The sequence below is a fragment of the Lineus longissimus genome, chromosome 2, assembly GCF_910592395.1.
Source record: "Lineus longissimus chromosome 2, tnLinLong1.2, whole genome shotgun sequence".
In the NCBI taxonomy this organism is placed as follows: domain Eukaryota; kingdom Metazoa; phylum Nemertea; class Pilidiophora; order Heteronemertea; family Lineidae; genus Lineus; species Lineus longissimus.
The window spans coordinates 26,745,772-26,758,992 of NC_088309.1; the positions used below are offsets into that span (position 1 = coordinate 26,745,772).

Here is a 13,221-nt window from a genome sequence, read left to right on the forward strand (position 1 = left end):
AATCTATATATCTATTTGATGAATTACACAAATAAACTTGATACACACAAAAAAAACATTGACTAATGCCGAGAATGCTTTTTACCTGTCAAGTTTAAATATTTAAATCACTTGAATATAGTGTTCGTATCTAAACGGGATTCAAAGAAGAAAAAGTCGTGGACAGATCAAAGAGGCCATTCAATCCGGTTATCGTCGACTTCGCTTTATTTGTCAAATAGAATCATAAAGACGCTGTCATTCCCGCTAAAGATCAAAGATGGAAATGTAATTTAAACATAAACTGTGTGAATGGCTTGTTTATGTCATAATGTATTGCTATGTGTACATTGCCACGTGTAGAGTGACAGTGTCGGGACCTCGGTGATGCTGTTTTCATATAAGATTATGACGCGCTGCAGTGTTCAAATCATGCACTGAACTGCATGTAAATGTACTTTGGAAACCAACATCTGTATGATGTTTTCCCCCAAGTAAGTCATTGGCTCATAATTTTTTGTTTCTACCGGTTTAGCGGTTCTCGTTAATGGGTCTGCCTTAACCAAACCAATATGACACGAAACACACCTGAACGTACATGGGGGTTCCATACCGTACTCAAACCCTTTTAAGTTGACCACCATTTCTGTCGCTGTTCTCTCAGCAGGACAAAATCCATCTCATTATTACATTCCTGTCACTGGTCGCTCTTGCCTAACTCACTACCTAACTTGTCTAGCTAATACCACGTTTTTCAATTAGCTGTAGGTTAAATGTGACCAACCTGTATCGGGAGGTTTAAACAAAACCAAATAACAATTATGGAATATTTACAAGATAAACAATATGACAATCGAATTTCTGATAGTGCACGAACTTAATTCCCCAGACACGCACTCTCTCATGAAACACCCCAGAGATGAGAAGCAGGTCCACTGAACTAGTTCACGTGCATCGTTACTGTGTGAAGGTGTTTGCAGTACGTTGTTTAGGTTTGTCAATGCATCGAAGAGCCAAGTACGGTAAAAATTCCAGGGTCCGAGTCCTTCTGGATTTGATTCCATTGTAAGTTCAGCTGTACTGATATGGCTAAGGTGAACGATGCTCTGAAAGGTGGCCTGCAAGCACCATTCGACTTCGTTGAACTGTTCACAGATTGCGAACACTTACGACATACATTTGAGTCGACTATTCTTTTCTCATTCGACTTGGCAATATTGACCAGGCTGATGACCACACCGTAACAATACCCAGATGCTTGCATCTGATGACAGGCCCATGTCAAACTCCCTCCCCAACACTTAGGTCGTGTGTTCCTCTTCCTGAGCAACCATTTTGTTGGTCTCCGTGCACCATCTGAATTAAGGAAGGGTGATTTCCGCTGACGATAATTAGACCTCACCGATACTCGAACTCATCGACCCGGTCATTCTCCAACAACAAGTATATAAACACCACTGTGCATTTCACTGTGCAATCTTGTTGACGACCTTCATCGTTGAAGATTTTGACTCTCCAAGCCAATGGCGGCTTAATATTGGCATTGCTTCCTCTATGTTGCGCATCATTGGAGATTGAACCGGCGGCAACTAAACATGGCCCCCTGATTGGCATACAAGGTTTCGACGTTCAGTTAGCACGATAAGGTTGCAGCAGATGGCAATAAGGGTAGCAGTTCGGTCTCTTTACAAAGGACAAAAACCGCAATTGGTCTTGGTTTTATGACTTGTTATTTCATTCGCTGTCCACTCCAAGGCAACTACCCGAAGACAGCTCGCTACTTGTAGCTACCAAAAGACACACATCACATGCAGAGGTTTGGTTGGTGTTTAACCCCTCCTCGAGGTCGTCAACCTTTCGAGATATTGACCATGATCATGATCATGTTTGTAAGAAACGTCCTCATACTCATTTCTAAAGAAAACAACATGCGGACTTTCCAGAAAGCCCGTCCTGATATTGAACGTAGCGGGGCAGAGCTGTTGCATAGTCTCTATATAGAGGCAACTCTTTTTTTCAAAAAGGGATATCGTAGATGCACAATGGCTTTGTGCCAGCCTGGACAAACTCGTCTCTTTACATTCGTTCCGCAGGTCGGGGTTCAAAGGATAAGCAAACGTTCCCGGTAACAAAAATACTCCCAGTATTGACTTTCCAAAAGCAGAACATACATGATGATTATAAAAAAGCAGCGCGTCACTGTTTCAAAACGGCGGCGTGCGTGCGATTACAGTTTACAAATGAGATGAAAGAAAACCGTTACCAGGGTTGACTTAATCAACCGTGTGGATTTTTCTATCTGCACCATATTGGACGAATCAAATTTGTAATTAGATCGATGCCATGGACCCACGGGACGGCTCCTCATTGGTGCGATAGTTCTACCGAGTAGTTTGACATGTTTTCAATTACGTTTGCCTTTGGGATCTATGCAATTGATTCCTGGGACTTGTTCTCTAGTAGAGGTTTGTTATATGCCGGTACAGGCAGGTCAGTCCATGTTCAATTGATCCGAACAACTCGTTTTGTTTAGAATGAAATGGCAAGTGATACGTTAAAAATATGATAAACAGGAAATAGGTGGGCCAAATTGCGTTACACGAAGTTACTATAGTTGTCTCTACTATCGCATGGGTACTATTTTTGGTTGAATGAAGAATACCAAACACAAAGGTACTTCACAGCCATTTTCCTAACTGTGCTTATTTGTCACATGGAGACAGCCAATAAGACCCCCTAGCTCCTATCTATAGTTCCCTTTTAATATTCTGTCTTTGTTGATATTGTCGGGTTATTTGTCAAGTGACTTGGGTGGAAGTCCTGAGTACCGCACTCTGAACTTCAAGATCTATTTGTTGCGCCGTATCGGCATTTGCTGATGATTAGGAGTCCGAGGGCGTAGCAAAGTCTGAACAGTGAGGGTTGGAATTGAGTGCCACAGTAAATTGCCAAATGGCAAAATATATCTCCTCAGACACCACAACGTGAGTTATCCCTTGACCAATAAAGGACATCTCTGCGTTGACAAATCGGTTGCAGGTGCTTTTCTCAGCCATTGATGTTCTCTATGTATGACGTTGATCTGAATGTCATTTTGGTAGGGTAAATGTTAAGTTGTCAAGGAGATAATTAACAAGTGCCTCAAGTTTTCTAGAGCATGCCACAACGATATGAATAGGCCTGTAGTAAATAAACCAATCTCCTTTCAAGCTAGCGGTCGTTCCACCCCAGTCGCATTTTATACAGGCTGTTGCTTATTGAGGGTGGTGATAACGAGGTCCATATAAAAAGTCGCCATTTGTTCTTAATGATAACAACATCTCTGACTGGGTGCAAAAAAAGCTGTTCCCTCTGCAAACACGCGCGGCTTGGTTGTAATTTAAGTCGTGATATTTCTAAAGCAGGCCCAGTTTATTTGATACGCTATTATCATTATAAAAATTCTCAATGTACGTCGAAGTTTCATTCAGCTACTTTATTTTTTAATTTCCTGTGCAACTTGTTAAATATGTGATTAACTCACTTCGATATTGGCAACTTTGCAATCAAATGTAAGGTTTGTGAAAGAATTCAATTTGCTAAACCTAGTAAAAACGGTTCCTTTGGTCAACTATAAAGCCATCATGCAATATCTGTCACGCACCCGACCCGGCGGTTTCTGGTGATAAAAGTGAGATAAAACGAAACATGAAACAACTGTGGAATTCGACCCACGCCCTTCCGGACTACAGCAAGAGATTTGGACTGCTTGGCCAAGCCGCCAAGACCTGCAAATGTCTCGGGCATAACAAACTAATGGCGTACTCTTGACAAAATCCTTTGACGACACCCTTGGTGTCAACTCAAACCATCTCCTCCACATTAAAAAGTCTCCATGAGCCATAACCGTCGCTTGTTTACAGCAAAGGAAACGTTAAGCAACTAACGAGGGCATAAAGAATGGTGAAGAACACCTTCGAATGCCCGTAGTTTAGTGCACATGACAAGTCAAATCAATATTGGTCTTGATAAAAAAAGTGACCTGGAAGTCGTCAGGAAATGCGTGAAAGAGTGCTGTTGTTATTGCATGAACTCATATACTGCTGGTTTCCTTTCCAATGATCGTTCTCACATGCAGAGGTGACAGGGGGAAAAAACGAGTGAGTGCCTCGCCTAGCACTCCATCGGGTTCAATGTACCATGAGGCATGTTCTCTTGTCCCCGTATTTGAAGGAACAACATTTTTGAGAGGCGTAAGCTTCGGAAACGATCTTGCTTATTCTTCTACTGAAAGTCATGTTTTCGGAATTCGCACGTTTATGCACCTTGCTCGCGGCGTCTCATTGAGTCTGTTTATCTCAACTATTCATAATTGTTTTCTGGATTTTACGCTTGTCTAAGACTGCTCTACTATGGTGTCTGTGATATTTTTCATGACTGTAACGATCCTTACCAAGGCAAGAATATTACGCCCACCATACCCGACAGGTCGCAGTTTCAATCAAGCTATCGTTTGCAAATGCTCTGTGCTTGACAGAATTATGAAGACTGAAAAATGTACAAAAGAACACTAAGCATAGTATAAGCCTCCTCACTATCAGAATCTACATGGTTATGAGCGATGGATTGTGCAATGATACATGTACTTCCCAAGTGCCATCATAACAGTGAACAGATTTGGGTTGTGGTGAGAGCAGATTATGACGACGGCGGGCCACTAGTAAAACGACGGCCACCGCTTCGTGGGGCTGATTTTCACCAAATTATTGTGACAAAGACATGCCCGACAATTGTGTTCGAGTTTTGACGACATGTTGACAAGTAGTTGCAAATGCTTCAAAACACCAGACCACTCCTTGTTATCATTTGCCTAGCACTACTGACATTTCTTCATAGACTGAGTTTGCTGTAAGTTTGCTGCAATCTAAAGCAATCTAATCTTGTCTACGTACGATGATGTGATTGTGGTTTCATTAGCACTTAACCAACATTTCTTCTTGAAACAAAAGAAGTACTTTGCTGGAGGCCGTAATAAAACTGGCTTTGTCTGAGTATGGTGTTGATTACATTGTATATTGATCACATACTCATTTTTACACTCGAAGTGAGAACATACATTTTACAAAAAAAGACAAGAGTCTTTATAGAAACCGGCATAAACTTTTGTGGTGACCGCATGCCACGTAGAAGTCGGAGGTGACTGCCGCTTTAAGTGGTGATTGGGAATTGTCGAAGTTGCGGCGCGCGAAAACGAAGGGAAGCACCCCATACTCCATTCCCCATACACCCCAAGATGACTGGGTCGCATTGTTTTAGTGCACATGATTGTGCGAGTGGTTATTGGCAGGTCGGTGTAGAGGAGAAGGATAGACCTAAGACCGCATTTGTCACCGGAATAAAACAGTATGAGTGGCTAGCCATGCCGTTTGGACTCACGGACGCTCCAGCGACATTCACTAAGTTAATGAACATTGTGGGCTTGAGTACTGTTTGATCTATCACGACGACATAATCATGCATACTCCCACTTTCCAGCAACATATTGATCAGTTGGAGGAGGTGTTCAAGCATCTTCAAAAGGCCAACTTGAAGTTAAAGCCAACAAAGTGCAAGTTGTTCCAGAAAAGCGTGAAGTTTTTGGGACATGTCGTCTCCGACGAATGAATTTCAACAGACCCAGAAAAGGTCAGGAAGGTGGAGGAGTGGCCACGGCCAACATCTGTTGCTGAAGTATGGTCATTCTTGGGATTGGCCTGTTACTATCGTCATTCGTCCCAAACCTCTCAGTAATTGCAGCTCCATTACATGCCTTAACGAAGACGAATTCTATCTTCAAGTGGACCGAAGATTCAGAGATGGCACTCAACAAACTGAAGCATTTGTTAGTGAGTTCGCCCATCTTGGCTCATCCAGATTTCTCCGATGGAGCAGGCATGTTTGTGCTTGATAAAGACGCCAGTGACTATGGGCTTGGTGGAGTCTTATCCCAGAAACAAGCGGAAGGGACAGAGCGCCCAATAGCTTATGGAAGCAAGACCCTGCAAAATGGTGAGAAGAACTATTGTGTGACTAGGCGCGAGTTGTTGGCTCTAGTTGTCTTCAGCGAGAAATTCATATTACCTGCTTGGGAAGAAGTTCCTAATCCGAACTGACAACACAGCCCTTACTTGGCTGCTCAAGTTCAAAGAACCATCTGGCTTGGTCGCAAGGTGGCTCGAGAGGATTGCCGAGTTCGATTTTCAGATTGAGCATCGTGCGGGTATAAAGCACTGAAATGCTGACGCACTCCAGAAGACCTCAAAAGACGAGAAAACATGATGACTGTCCTACCTGTGGACCAACTGGTGAGCAAAAGAAAAGTCTGACTGAGCCAGTTTCTACCATCCAGGCATGCCCAGTGCAGGCACGTCCCGGAGATCGAATGAATTCTCAGTGGAGTAATGATGAAATCGCTGGTGCGAAACTCTGTCAGATTGATACTACCCAAATACATGGTCATCCTAAACCCACACGGTGTGCCAAAGTAGGTGACGGGGTTCCATCTCCTATTCATATTTATCTCTTCGCTTGTCTAGCTACGTGACAACCTTAACCATGTGTTAACTCATTGGTATTCGGGACAGGTCACACTTGACTGCGTGAATCATAGATCCGATTTGTGTGTAATATCTGACAGTGGCTATGCTGTTGATACTGATATCATTGTCCGGACAATGCAGGAAATCGAAGTTGGAATGATGTGGACGCAATTTTACCGCCTGTTCATCATGATAATAGAGTTTGTTCTGGTTCAGGGGTTTCCTTCAAGATAATAATGATAATGATTATAATTATAATAATATTAATAATAATAATACTAATACTATAAATTAATTAATGAATAACAAGAAAATGAAGAGAAAAGAGAGGAAAATGTAGTTGAAACTCGGGGAGTCGAACGTCCAGCATTCTAACCGTTGAACCTGCACGGCCCTTGCGTTATTGTCCAGGGTTTATCATTGTGGGCACATGAACTCTTCTCGCGATGTTACCTCTTGCCTTATTTTCTGCTCGTTGTTTGTTAGAGTGGTGCTCGAGCCAACGTTGGCACTCATAAATGGATGCCGTGGCATACAAGTACGTATTATGACAGATGACGCATTCTGGCAACGGAAGTCCACCAATTGGTTACATATTTTAGCGGAATAACTACAGAGATTACCAAGGAGAGAATGCACACCATTATTGGTGTAGGCAGGGCACGGACCTTGGTCCGTCCGTTGCCGGGGACCGAATACAGCGGCGATGGAAATAAAACCATGGGATCTCTCGCCATTTCCTGCAATGTCAGACATTTGTTGGTGAATTTGATTAGGGGAATCAAATGGTATCGAACTCATATCAAAATTGTAAACGAGAGTATACAAAAACATTTTTACAGAACGATTTCACTGATAACGTGTGAATCTTGACGGTATTGAATATCCGACCAGCATCCGAGTTCAGATCTGGTACAAGATGATAGAATTTTTCTATTATACACCCGACTATTTTTCATCGTAAATTACTATTGAAGTCGATCCTGTCACTTCTAAAATTAATCCTACCCCAGCTATGTGGGAAATTACTGCCAATTTGGAGAGCCAGATAACATAACATCGTAGATAGAGGTCTAATTTAGTGATTCTATCATTACCACTAACATGCGCGAATGTTACAACAACCATGATAACTGGCCTCGATAGTGCATATGGTACTTAACAGTATGAAAACAAAAATACAACTCGAATCGCTTAAGTAGTTACATTGAATGTTTGGTCGCTTTTTCTCACCGAATAAAACATTTCGATTCTCCCACACTGTCATTGTTGTATTGTTGAGGAGCGGTTTATATTTTGACGGCGTCTTAGAACTGAACGACTGCAAGAGAAATCAGACCCAAAATAGCCTTTCTGACAAGTACAATGAACGCTTAAAAGGAATGATTCCGTCGGCCATTGTCACTTTCCTGTTTTGCTACCATCAATTTGATGAACCGGAATCTGGAAAAAAATCGCTGCAACATAACTCATTCGAGCGTTATATAATGCATCCAATCTAATATTATTCATCATATTCAACACAATTAATTCATAACTGTTTTGGTTTGCTTGCAGACGGCATGGAATGGTCTATATTTCGATGTAACACATAGTTTTTTTAACAATCCGTGAACACGGCGGTTATGTGGCTGTAACGGAAGATCAAGCAATCAGCAAGAGGAAAGTCAAATAGTATACTCCATTTGGTGATGTTTAATAGTCAAGTCTGTTGCGTTAAGTTAATGAAACATGGTTAGTGGCGCACAGTCATACTGCACTATGGTTATGTTGCAGCAATCTCAACAACCAGACGTATGCCGTCCGTTACCTCCCCTCATTGGTGTAACAGAATACCGTCGGTGGAGTGGATCTGAAATTTAGAGGTCAAGATGATGTTGTAGAAGAAATACGTAAAATGACCATGTGCAGTAGCAGTAGCAGTAACAGCCTAAAGACGTTCATTCACTACAGGCCAGATGATATCGACGATTATCGATGATGTTGTAGAAGAAATACGTAAAATGACCCTGTGCAGTAGCAGTAGCAGCAACAGCCTAAAGACGTTCAATCACTACAGGCCAGATGATATCGACGATTTCATGAGGTAGTAATTTGGTAGGCGACTGTACCGCGCCCATACTTATATCTGAATCTGACTGAGGTTAGTAGGAGATGTTTCGACGCCCCAGCCATGCATCGTTCGTTGACTTTCCACCATGATACTGAAGCTGCGCCATTCTTTGTAAAAATGATCTAAAAAATCACTGTGTCATTATTATTTTCTTTTGGACCAAACATCCATTTGTATTAATTATTAAAACTCGAGTAGAAAGCACTCAGCAATGTCAACCATACACCCCTTGTTTTCACCAAGCAAGCATTATAGTTACAGTCAACATTTTGATTACCCCACAATCGAAATCAATAAAAAGGGACCTCAGTTGTCGAAAGGGGAAGGAATCAATAAGGTTCAGCACTTTACATGCTATCGCTAAGATTGTGTGCCCCGGTGTTAGTAGAATTGATCTTCGACTTGTTTCACCGATTGTGTCTGAGCAGTATCCGACCAAAGGAAAGGGTATCCTGTTTCGTCTTCTTCGCGTCCACTTATTGGACGACACAATTTGGCTTGTCTGAGGGCTTCTTGTAGTGGCCAGTCATATCAAGTACATCGCTCGCGGTCATCGCTCTCGAGTTGCAAAATCCTTTCTTGGTTGTTTTCTATTCTGTAAGCATCTTGACCCTCACGTTTGGGCTCCCTTCCTTACACCACAGACTCCAGATGCAAATATCGTGTGTTGCGTGTCATGTTATGTATACTGCATTGTACATTTGCATTCAAATGCACGCAATACTAAAAAGAGGCATATAGTGTGCTTTCACTTTCAAAGGGATCGCGTTAAGATAATATCGGTTCAAAAAGTGATTGATATCTTTTTGCTCTCTCTTAGCTGCTTGAATCAAATGTCAAAGAAAGAATGAAAGGAATATTCAAAAGCTCATTAAATTGAATGCACGGCATTACGATGCATGACACGGTTCTGAGAAAGTACCAGTACATCTGTGAGTCTTACGAGTGACTGGGGCAGAACGGAGAACTTCCCTAAAGCATTCACCCACTGAATATCGCAATATGTGTATATTGAAGAATAGTGGCCACGATGGTAGTCTGTCTATTCATAGCGAAGATAATGTTTCATGATCTCTGTTGTTGATACCACGATATGAATCTAATTACTGAGTCAGTCATTTCGTTTGTCATCCATTACGATGAAGAGTGATTATCTTTGGTCGACTATGATCCGTTAAATCATAATAAAAACCAAACTTTAGGGAAATTATACGAGTTAACTGACGGCCGTATCACTCAGTAGATATGCATTATACATAGTTTAACTTCGGGCCACTGAATCAAGAACCAGTAAGGGTTAAGACATCGGCACTGTAAAAGACCATTGGTAAAAGAGGGAGATAGATACGGGACCGCTGTGGATTCGTTCTCCTTTTCTCCATTAAACCTTCATGGGCAATGTTTCGACCCCTTACCGACCCTTAAGTAAGTGGCCTCTTGTTTAACTTAAAAAGTCGACATTGAGTGTTGATCCATCAGACGCGTGACCTATCTCGCACGATTGAAGGGATGAGTTGGTTGTTGGAGTATTTTATCATACCGCTGGGGCTGTGACGGAGAACACTTTATGGGTTTGCCTTCGACGACCGTGCATGCAAGCCTCGTAAACCCTTCACCTTAGCTTTGCTAATTAGTCTCCGTCTCACCTGACATCGAACTTCCTTCATTACCTCTGGCTATCAATACTGGGTTGAAAGGAGACATTCCAGAAATACATTTAATAACATACTAAGACATGCAAATGATGTGTATAAGTTCATCTTTAACAGTCTTCCTGAAACTGCAGTCTGTGTTCCTGCCTTTTGATGAGCCTGATGGTTATCCGTTCGCTTCCTTAGAGTTCAGAAAATGTATGGACAAGATTGGCCTAATAAAGAGACTGTTATTTCCTTATGAAGATGGCGAACACGATAAGGGTTTGATCAAAATGGCTAGTGATCGTCATCATTAAAGCATATCGTTTGTGATTCAAAGAGAGATACGCGGAAGGGTTATATATTGTGTGTTTTGTATCATGATTTTATTTCAAAGGCAGTTGGGTTTCGTTCAAAGAAAGCATACGAACGTGCGAGTTTCGAAATAAGTAGAACGTCGCTTTACTGCATATCTAGCGAAATCGTTATCTATTGAAAATTAGTTACGTTTGAGGCTGATATAAGTTAACATAAATGGACATGAAATATGTTGAAGGAATGTTACGAGGTGCATCATATTGGTGTTGACAGAAAACATTTAAAGGTTTTTCAAAAGCTTAGAAACATTTATTTCATATTTCATTTTTTTCTATCAGCGAGACACAAAATATTCTTTACTTTACGTGTCGATTATTTGAATATTTTACGAACGATTGGCTTCAATACTAAAGCAACATTTCGTGTACAGACCGATGCATGTGCTATCTTCTATTTCACGGGCTTGTGACCATCACTTAAACAATATTTACTCTTGGGGAGCCGAGGCCCACCTATCATCCATCTTCGTGACGGCTTTCAATGCATTATTCAGTTAGCTGCAACGTAACACGTACGTTTGTAGTGTCGAGCAGATCAGATAGCATTAGGACATGATCTTATGACAGATCACTGGAAAACGCAAGTTATCGTTATGTTTGAGAAATACATTTTTGATGAACATTGACATTGTATTTCGGGAAGAATTTTGCAAAAACTAGTGATAGGGATTCATGAAAACAATCATACGTCAGTGATTTCAGTGCTATGACATTTTAAGCCTGTTGAAAGAAGGGGAAGGTCTGACACCTGATCGGGTTGCTGAAATTCTCCTTCGAAGGAAATAGATTGCTCCGTTACGAACTATGAAATTGATTTGCGTGGCAGACAGTGAACATGACTTGTCGAACTTTCATAACATGTTTGCAACAGTGGCGACGGGATTAGCTAAGATAGGTAGTTCACCATCAGATGAAAATGTGACCTAATCTTACAACTGCCCAAGGGAACCTCACCTACCCCCGCCCACTCCTCACTGATTTATTGTCCGGCGGTTACATCTACAAGCGTCGGTCGGCGTTCAATCTATTGACATTGCACAAGCACAACTACATGTGAAAAGGGGTGAGATTTCAGTATAAAACAACACTGCATGTTCTCCGCCCGCCTTTATATCGATGCAGTTATTGGAGATCCGTATAACACAAATGCGTGAAAAAATCGACCAAATACTAATGTTTGCGTCCGCGATACGGTATTGTTTACCTAAACCATTCTAATCGAAATAGCCGGACAAATGTAGCCGGGAGGTTGAACAATACCATTTGTCAATGTTTCCGTATGGGTAAACGAACTCGGTGGTTAGGCGCCATAGTTGTATTACAAGTACTGTTACGTCATCAATAATAGTGCTCCTGTTGCAAAGGAAGCAATACAAGGTCTGGTACTAATGTAACTCTTTGAATGTTTAATTTGGGCTCAGGGAAGAATAGAAAATGTACTTGTCGAGTACATTGTAGCATCATTTTAGTATGCATAAATATATTTCAGCTGTGCCAAACTCATAGACACAACTGGTTACCTATTTTTCGAATACATTCATCCGTTTTATTGGTCAATGATTCTTATAACTATGCCAACATTTAAGAAAAGTTAAAACGTTACGATTTAAGGCGTGTTGTAACAGAGAAAAAAGGTATTGGACAATAGCATTGTAAGATAAACGAAATGATGAAAAAGCCAAATATTTTACCGAGATAGTCAGCGTTCTTGATGGGGTGATGGATGGCCCAGCTCAAGCTAGTTCTACCTCTGCACCACGCTGACTTCCCCTTGCCGATGATGACCACGCCCTCAAGATACTCGGGGCAGAGAACTCTTTTACTTGTGGCCAAAGTGTGCTCGTGATCATCCAGCCAGCGGCATACCATCACATTATGCTGAACCCTTCACCCGACCCGAAATAATTTTACTAAATTGCTACCATTTCAGCATCATCTGGTTCTAAATCATTTGATTGCATCCTGTTTCCAGATGCATAGGACATGTGTGATTTATGTACATACTGTGTATTGTAATAAGATAATAATGCGTTATTTACAGACAATTTTCCCTTTGTATTATGCTTCATTTTTGCATTGGCTGGCATGAGACAGCTGGAACCTGATATTTCTCATAAGAATCAAAATGGTTCACCACCTTAATTCATATTCATACTGATAAGTTTGTTGGGGGTAAAATTTCGAATCATTGTTGCCTACCAGCGATTTTCGGTGTGGGACATCAAGGTTGCAACATTGGACGTTATACAAATGCATCACTTTTTAATGTTACCATGCTGTTTTATAGAATTCAGGTTGACTTCTTTTTATAGTTGATCCTACGCTCATGAGCACATAGGCCTTAAAGGCGATTACTAAGTATTATAAAAAAACATCATACATGTATCATAAATAATATACATATACTTCAAAAACTGAAATAAAACGATTTCTAATTTCGTTGATCCCATAACAATAACAAAACAATGTAGTAGCCTTTTGGAGATGGACAATCGTGACGATCTCACCGGATTGTCCTGCCCAGCGACCATAGTTTTTGGTTTGGGGACCTCCTTTAGCAG

General features: G+C 41.3%; 1 protein-coding gene across 1 annotated transcript in view; it reads right to left on the bottom strand.

Annotated features, from left to right (window-relative positions):
• Nucleotides 1–13,221, bottom strand: part of LOC135483285 (protein CEPU-1-like) — a 177,372-nt gene that overhangs the window by 163,764 nt on the left and 387 nt on the right. The gene's annotated exons all lie outside the window — the stretch shown is intronic.